The sequence below is a fragment of the Amia ocellicauda genome, chromosome 13, assembly GCF_036373705.1.
Source record: "Amia ocellicauda isolate fAmiCal2 chromosome 13, fAmiCal2.hap1, whole genome shotgun sequence".
NCBI lineage: Eukaryota > Metazoa > Chordata > Actinopteri > Amiiformes > Amiidae > Amia > Amia ocellicauda.
This window is the reverse complement of record NC_089862.1, coordinates 18,134,137-18,143,669: the sequence shown is the minus strand read 5'-3', so window position 1 is coordinate 18,143,669 and position 9,533 is coordinate 18,134,137. Positions and strand designations below refer to the sequence as shown.

General features: G+C 36.5%; 1 long non-coding RNA gene across 1 annotated transcript; it reads right to left on the bottom strand.

Moving 5' to 3' along the window:
• Positions 1–2,235: 2,235 nt before the first annotated feature.
• Positions 2,236–8,521, bottom strand: LOC136766537 (uncharacterized). Its single transcript, XR_010821752.1, has 3 exons — positions 5,146–8,521; positions 4,077–4,445; positions 2,236–2,473 (listed from the first exon to the last, which is right to left on the bottom strand). It is a non-coding gene; the product is annotated as an uncharacterized LOC136766537 (long non-coding RNA).
• Positions 8,522–9,533: the final 1,012 nt, after the last annotated feature.

Sequence of the window (9,533 nt, the reverse complement as noted above, 5' to 3'; positions counted from 1 at the left end):
CCTTTCTTTCCCATTCAGACATTCAGTTTGGAGTTCAGGAGATTGTCTTGACCAGGACCACACCCCTAAATGCATTGAAGCAACTGCCATGTGATTGGTTGGTTAGATAATTGCATTAATGAGAAAATGAACAGGTGTTCCTAATAATCCTTTAGGTGAGTGTATGTCATGTTTAGTCTCGATGGAAAAGGCATTCAACCAAATGAACGACTAAGTAAAAGAAGACTAGCTTTTACATTTTTACTTCAATCTCTTAAATAATGGACTAAACAAACCCTAATCACCATCACTGGCACAATGCTCTCCCTCTTAGGAGGACAAGAGGACCCCTAGTGCCCAAGAGAAGGAGGACACTGTGACAGCCCTTAAATGGTCACAAATGAATATTCTTTTTAAATTCACCGATTACAATTTACTGAGATTGAAACCCTGCCTAGCACGTGTATGTCTGAGGTCCAAAAGGGGGATTCTAAAAGATAACACAATCCAAAACAGTTAAACAACTACAGCAGCTGGGAACTAAAAGCTAAACCTTTACGATGTCAAAACATGCCATATTGTTTAATATACTTGGCAACCAAGTCCTCAAGTCGACACCGTCTACCAGGCCTCCCCGCTATTGAACTCTGCCTAACTGAACCCCAGTAAACCACACAGGTAGTAAACTTTGTGTACTATTCAAGCATTAGGTAAGTCACAGTTACATAAAACCTAGTTGCGTATGGGCTCGAAGTGTAGCAACAGGTAGCGTTAAAATTTAATTTAATTTTATCTTACATGCTTTGTGCCTCGAGTGAAACTTGAGTATTAGATAGATCTCTCTCTCTCTCTCTCTTTTAATCCATCCACCCTGCTTTTCTCCCTCCTACTTTTACCATTACGTGTTGTCCATTTACATTTTAGTAAAAAAACATATATCCTATTTGTCAATTCATGCAGATCAACCTCACCGCTAATCTGAATTCGTATTAGTAAAGTATTGTGGTAACTTGCGTATCAACTCGGTCTCGTTTCAGATAATTTGACCGCTGTGGGTTGTATGTGCGGAAACTCCTGGGCCAATCGAAAGTACTTACTAATTAAACAATAACTGTAATGATAAATTAAAACAATTTGTCCATTGCAACATTTTGGCTGTATCTTATCAGATCAGCATCCTATCATTTCATTAAACTATTTAAGTGCTTTAAGCAAAGGGCCACACAGGAGTCTCCTGGCTGGGCATTTGTATCTCTTTCAGATCAAATGAAATCAGAATTATTAATGTAAGAGCTCAGTTGGAAACTCAGCTGGAATGGAAACAATTTTTCAACATGTAGTGCATGAGTACATGTTGATTAAGGGCCACATAAGCAACAAGCCAATAATGAAAAGTATTGCCTACCACACAGAGAGCTCACCTGCTAATGTCCTTTTCCTTTTGTGATAAAACAACAAAATTACCAAAAATATGGACAGAGGAAGATACCTCAGCACACCAAGACCAATGACGGCATCTGAAATCAACGAATAAAGAACAGAGAGCTTTGATTCATTCTTTGTGGGTTGAAGCGAAACATGCAGAATTCAGCAGAAAAGCGTCAACCAAACTTTAGCCTTCATATGTTTCTACAGTTAGAAATCACACATGTTGTGTTACTGTTTCTAGACGTGTTATTATTGGCTTACAGGAATAGTATTCAATAAGATTGTCCATCTTTATACTGCTGTACAAAAAAATAGATTTTTTCCATGACTTCCTCAGCCTTCCTATGTCATTTATTTTTGCTTCATTAGTGATAGCTATTATGAAAATTAATTAACTGCTGTCCAAAACAAGATTGATGAAGAAAGTATCCTACTGTTTTGGATCGTAAAAGTACTTGTGTTGTTCTTAACCATTTTAACTATTATATGGGGTATTTACATTGCAATTCACAATTTAAATATTGTTCCTTTTCTTGGATTGAATATGGTCTTATGAAAATGTTGTGATGATATAATTGATGCATCATCCCAAACCAAATACATTAAAACCAGTCACAAATTCACAGGTTCATATTGGTAGCTGGCTGGTTTGCACTAGTTTCACTAGTGAATCCTCTGAACATTGAAAAGGTGCATTCAGATTAAAAATTATAATTGTAATTACAGACTTCAAAGATTTCATTTGGTCTGGACCACAGTCCTCTCAAAATTATACACAATTATTTTATTAGTCAGTGTAGTCAATAACGCAGCGTGTTTGTATGGTTGTTTGTGTAAAAAGTTCATCGCTAAATCATTTGTAGAACCGTGTGGGAAATAAGTGGAGAAGTCACGGATATAAAGCAAATAGAACTTTAATCGAGCCGCTCGGAAGCCCCACGTCGGGAATAATTCCTTCAGTGAGACTTAATGTTTACACACATGAGTACAGCTTTATAGGAAAATGACGTAACATCTTATGGCCGTTCATCCAATCAGAAGATACAGGTCCGGGTCCGTTTACGATCTGTCCTCCCGTGAAGAGGTGATGGATAAAAAAAGCAGATGTCTGTCTTTGATGTGCACTAGGAAGATGCGATCCCATGGTCGTCATTTACCTAGTGTCAATCGCTCATTAACAGAAACGGCACTGTGTGATCTTTCATTACTGACAGGAGTTTCTAACAAATCAACCTTGTTGACCCTTTACTTGTCCTGCTAAATCTAATCCACTCAGTCTGTATACAAACTACTTAATGATGCTAGTATTAATATAAAACATTATATAATTATCACAAAACACTTTCTTCAACTTCCTATACAGTCTTCATCATTCAATCTGAAAGTTAACTGCCTCTCAGAAATTGAACAAACTAGATTTAAGGCATTCATATTTTATAGTTATATTTATAACAGTATTATAAGATCATCAATAGAAGTTAATACACAATCTATACAATATTAACATGCAATGAATAACAACCTATAAATTATATTTTAATATTATTAACAGCTATTAATTTTATCTTAAGAACATATTGTTATATCACTATTGCAATATATGATCTGAGGAAGATGTGATTCAACAGCAACATTTTAATTATTTGTCTGATTACTATTACATCTTGTCTGTGATTGTAATTGATTACATAAATGTAAACGATTGCCTTTAAAGTGCTCCTGCCTTAACTGTTCTGGAAGGGACTTAATTCATGAAGGTTTATAACTACATTAACAATACTTGTATAGATTGTTAATCATTATCAATTAACATTATACAGATTGCTTTATCGAAAGCTATCAATGTATACGTGTTACTGGTTTATGTTGATTGCTTTTGTTAGCACTCTTAAAGCAGCAAACTGCATTCAACTGTTACCAGTTTTATTTGTTCAAAAGTCAATCAAATGTTTCCAAATCTGGGTCCAGATTACGGCAAACCCGTCCCACCTACAAGCCTCTACTCAGTGGTTGCTTTATTTCTTTGTCAGATGCTTCCTTCTACTCAAAGTCTATCCTAGTCTAATTATATTGAAGCAAGTTTTAAGAACAATTATACTATTTTAGACTCGTATTCAAATACCTCTGCATGTAATTATAATTCACCTGCAAATACTGCTCTTGAAATTGGTCTATTTAATCCTCTTATTTTCCTAAAGAAATGATAATAAATATTTTAGACATATCACCTTGTTTTATTTCTGAATGCTTTAAAAATGATCTCTTCTGAACCGGAAACTCGACAGATAAAATGTTCTGACCACCTTTTTTTAGATTTTTAGATTAATTCTTGCCTGCAAATGTTTTCCACTGTTCCAATCTTACTGTCTTATATTTCCTTTAGTGTTTCTGAGTTTCAAAATGTTTGATTTAATCAACTCTTCAAGCCTTTTTAAAACCTGTCTAATGAAGTGTTGTTTTGAATATAATAGATTAGTAATTAATTACAGTTACAAGCAGGTAGATGCAGTTAAAATGAATACTTTCCAAATATGAATAAATCAGATGTCTTGCATTATAGTTTCCTTTTTATTTGTTAAACATGAATTACCATTAATCTGTTCCAGCAATACTTTGTTTCTCACTTCTTTTCTGATTCTTGAAAGTGCAAAGAGCATAAGATTACTCACCTGTATTTATATTTTCTGCTGCTTCTACTGTTAGATTTGTTCCACTTCCTTCTCCTGTGATGAACTTAGGGATCTCAATAATTGCTTTACATAAGTATTTCCCCGTATCATTTTTGGATACTTTTGAAATTGTCAATTTAGAACAATTCCTGGAAATAGAAAAAACACACTTATTCAGATTGACTTCTGTGGACCCATTTTTAATGTTATGAAAACTAGATTTAATTCGATTTCTATCCTTCCACCATTCAACTCTTATTCGTTCCAAATCCAGATCTGTTTCCCAGCAGCACAACATCTGAACGGACTCTGCCTGTCTCACTGTTATCTTGTGAGGAGACTGCATGATATTCATGTTTCCATTAACATCTAAGACAAGGAAGAAAAAAAACATCAACAAAAATCCAAATAATGCCTTTAGCTTTTATTACTGTAGTGTATATTATTGTAAGACAATTGTATATTAGTTAATTTTTTGAGGCCTAGGTTAGAATGAACAAAAGAAAACCATGTAAATCTAAGTGGATAAAAACAAATATAAAATGAACACACAGCTTATTTATCATATCATTCATCCAACCCCACCCACAGCCACAATATGCTTTAGCAACACACAATAAGTGTTATAAAGGAGAACATAGAGACCCAACAGAATTTAATGAATATATATTACAAAACCTCTATTCAGCAGAAGCTTTAAGTTTTTCATTTTAGATTTTTATGGCTGATAACTTGATGTGAAATATTGTACCCACAGTGGACACACCAGATCAACTTAATGTTTCAGTTTCAGCATTTCACTCTTCCTTTGGAGAATCCAAGATTCATACCACTAGTTGTTTCCAGTTTCTTGTCATATTTACTTTAATACATATTTAAAATATAAATCAACCACTGTCAGTACACTGTTAGTTGAAGATGTCAAAGTGTACGACACTGGTTATACAGGTCGAGATGTCTTGCAGAGACCGAACCAGAAGCACATATATAAACATATACATACGTTTGTGTGTGTGTGTGTGTGTGCAGTGTATATTGCTTGAGAATTAAAAGCATCAGCGATTCTCACCCCGGGAAATCAAAGAGGAGACATGCAGACAGCCTAGCAGGACAGTGAGCAGGTTCATTGCTGCGTTGAGGCAGTGGTGCTCAGTGCCGCATGATGGACTGAATAGACTGGACAGTGTAGGCTCTTGACAGGACTCTCTGAAGTTCAGTCATTCACACCTCCACAGACACCCAAGTATGTATAGAAGAGCTATGAAGTGACTACAATGACCACAAGCTCATTCTCAATGTCAGCATATTAAAGTTTTCTAGCTGATTTACAGGAAGAGATTTACTTCCTCAGATAAACCTACATGTATTCCATCACATAGTACTGCTGGCAACATATAGAAAACAAACATCATTTAGTTGGTTTATTTGTTTCTAATCTTGTTTTACTAACAACTAACCTAAGACGAGCAGTGTACAGGCCCAGGCTTCACAGCACTATCTATGGCCTGGGCCAAATCACAACTTTAGGTTTTCCACACATTAGATCTCACAAACTTGTACCGTAACAATGTTTTATTTATATACAGAAGACACGTGCCTCTGACCATACATTCATTTGCAACATCATCGTTATAAAATGATTAACCAAATGTCCAAAACAAACAGAATATGTCTCAGATAAGGCTTTGGTTAACGCTGGGGGAAGTGAGATCACTGTGACAGATGGAGGCAGGACCTACAGCAACTGTTCCAGTATGATGACCAATCTCCCCAGTCTCCTCCTTGCTGCAGCATGTGGACCCTTTCCAGGGTAGAGACCCTGCAGTGGCAGCTTTCTTTTATAACACTTTTATGTTATGAAATATTTTGTACTATATTTTGAAATATGAAAAAACACTCAATTGAGATGTTTAAAAATGCATAATTGTGTAGTGCATCACTCACATCTGTTTATTCATCTTCTTGAGTAATGTTATTGTTCCCCCCTGAAGAGTCCAAATAATTGAGAGAGATATGCATTTTCAATCAAGAGGAAGAGTCTTAGAGAAGTTACAAAGTACAGGCACTTTTATGCAGACCAGACAGGAGAGAAAGATAACAGGCCCACATGTCTGTCCCAGGATGAGTGGAAAATTAATGCATATGTACTTTTTAATACAAGGGGGGCTTGTACGATGTATCAAGCCCAAATTGCTGGAGAAAACTGGTTCTTATCAGACCCTGTTCTCCTAGTTATCAAGGTGGGAACTATAGCACAGCACTGTACACAGTGAGACCGTGGGACAGTGACTTGACACACAGGGAAAGAAATGCAGATCTTCACCCCATTGTTGTTCATGTGTTTGTGTTTTTGAGTGTCTGAAGGCTAACCTAGGTGTATGTAAAGGTTCAGTCTGTCCTTGGTAGGAGTGGGGGGCAGCAGACTGGTGGTTGTGAGTGGAAATGTTAAAGTATGGTGGCCAAATCTGAAGACCTGGTCAGTACAGAGAATCTTCGGTTTCAGACTTCTGCACTTTTGAACTTGGCAGTTAATAAAGACCCTGCCACTAGATGTGCATTGCGGTTTGCTATCTATTTTGTACATACAAATCGACACCTTGTGAGAGCATGCTTACCCTCAACAAGAACCGAGGTGTGATAAACATATTCTGAGATGATAATCTCACCCCTGCCTCCTCCGCCCCTCTGCACGTCTCTGAGGATGAGTACTGTAAGGCTGGAGTGAAGACCCAGGCGCTAAAGTTAAGTTCGTGCTGTTTACTTGAATGTCCTGAGTAACATGTGCATTCTCACTACACTGGATGCTATTATTTTGTGAACCGGAACGACAAATATGCAAACAATATTCTCAATTAGAATCCAGACAGAAGTCAAACAGAATGCTAATGCAGGTAAATATACTATGTACATAAATGCAATGACATTACCTGTATGATGTATGATTACATAATTATAGTGATTGCATCAAACCAATTATCCATGCAACCGTGTAACCATGTGGTCAACTGTTTATCTACACAGCATATCAAAATACACAATTAAATTACAAAATATTAACAGAAACCGACTTTAACTGATGATATATACAATATTACTTACAAGCAAAGGGTTTAACATGTGCAGATGGAGGAAGGTTGCAAAAGACAAGCTCAAAGTATGCTCTCTCTATTGTTTTTCTGAGTGAAGTAAGATTACACTTTGATCTTGCAATGTGACCAAAGGCAACCAATTAGAAAATACTAAGAATTGGTAAGAATACAGCAGGCTGCAACTACAAGCTCATAACAATGCTCTCATGAAGTCTAGTGTACATGTTACTTATTATTAATTCGGCAAACATATGCAATATGACACTTATCTTAATATCTATGCACTGCATGTGATTTGCATGTTATACAGTGTGAATATGATAATCTGGTTGTTGCAGATTAAGTCATAAGGCTGTGATCAGTAACCATTTGACTTTTTTAAACTCGAAGGGTCAAGCACATAACTGGCCTGTTCTTCATCCCTCTAATCAAGTAGAAAACAGCCATCAACAGCGAGAGGAAGGGAAGGCATCTCAGCAAGTACGACACTGACCACTCCACGCTGTCGCTGGTGTCTAAACAACTGATCCATCAGGCTTTTGCATCAGAGTACATGCATTTATGCCATGTCAGTCTTTATATGTTTGTTTGTTTGTTTTAAATGTCTTTATAGATAATAATGAGCAATCTAGCACATGGCATCAACTTGCTTGCAAAGTGTCCCTTGTATTTAGTATGTCCTTCACTAGGCTGTGCCTGTCCCAGTTTGAGCCAGATGCAGACATCACCAGTTTGATTTAGCTCTTACAGAGATAATGCATCGTCTCCTGAAATGGAAACACCTTATACTAAAAATACATTGTTTTGCAAATTACCGAAAGACACACACACAAGCAAAACCTGCCCCACATACGTACTATACAATACCTACATACACTTCAGACACATTGTTAGCATTTATGCCTGATGGAAGTGGTGCACACAACAGTGAATATTGCCTCGGGAGACGCATATTTCATACAGATGACACTATGCAAGTGAGTTGGAGGAATGTGCTTATTTGCTCATGATCATTTATAATGTTGATTGACTTTTGATGCAAGAAAACCTGTAACAGTTTAATGCAGTAACTGTTTTAAGAGTAATAACACAAAATAATCACGTTTCCAAATCTGGGGGCAGATTAAGACGCACCCTTTTCTGGGTTGAATTTGAAGTTTTAAGACAGTCCCTAGTCTAATGGTTTTGCAGTGTGTTAAAAACACTTATAATTCTAGTCTCTCCTATGATTTTCAGATATTTTAGACTGATGTTCAAATTGCACTGCATGTAACTAAAATTCACCTGCAAATGCTACTGTGGATATTGTTCTATTTAATGCTCCTCTTATTGGTAAATAAATGTCAATACATATTTTACAGACATATGACCTTATTTTATTTCTGAATACTTATGAAATGATCTCTTCCTAACCAATCCTGGAAATTGAACACATCATTGTTCTGATCACAATTCTAGATTTTTAGATTAGAATTTTTTTTTTTTCTTTTTAGGTAGATAGGTTTTGGTTATTAGAATAAAATTATGAAATTATAACTTGTCCGCTCATTTGTTCCAATCTTACTGTTTTATATTTCCTTTAGTGTTTCTGAGTTTCAAAATGTTTGATTTAAAGCCTCTTTTAAACCTCATTAAGTTTTGCTTTGAATATAATAGATTAGTAATGAATTAGTTACAAGCAGGTAGATGCACAGTTAAAATGGATACTTTACCAAATGCAAGTAAATCAGATGTCTTGCATTATAGTTTGCTTTCAAATTCTTAAAAATGCATTACCATTAATGTAACAGGACTGCCAGGGGTTGTGGACCCAAGTGCGTGACTAAAGATATAGGTCAAAACAGTCGTGTGGTCAAGAACTGGCAAACTGGGCAATGGAGGTTAAGCTAGTGTCGTGGTCGGGGTAAACAGGCTATAAGTCGGATGATCAGGCAGAGTACAGAGGGAGATCCAAGAGACGGAAATCAAAGAACAAGCAAAGGCCAGGAACAGGAGACCTCAGACATAAGAAAACTAATGCTCAGTAGTGCAGCACAGGAGGCTTTACAGGACTTTGCAAGGAGCTGTAGAAACAGGGGGGGTTAAACACTGAGCTAATGAGCCCAGGTAACAGGGAACAGGTGTGCTAATTGGTAAATAAATGGAGAGCACTTGACCTGAATTAACCCTGAGCAGGAGAACAGAAAACTGAGAAAGGGTAGAAGGTGAGAGACATTGACCTCTGGTGGAGAGACTAGGAACAGGCTCAGGCTTATAAGATTTTCATATTTCATTCATAAAGCTGTCAAACATAACTTGATGACGTAAGATATTGTGTCCACAAAATAAGTCTAGAGAGAAGTGTTCAATGCATCCAGTTAATTTGGCC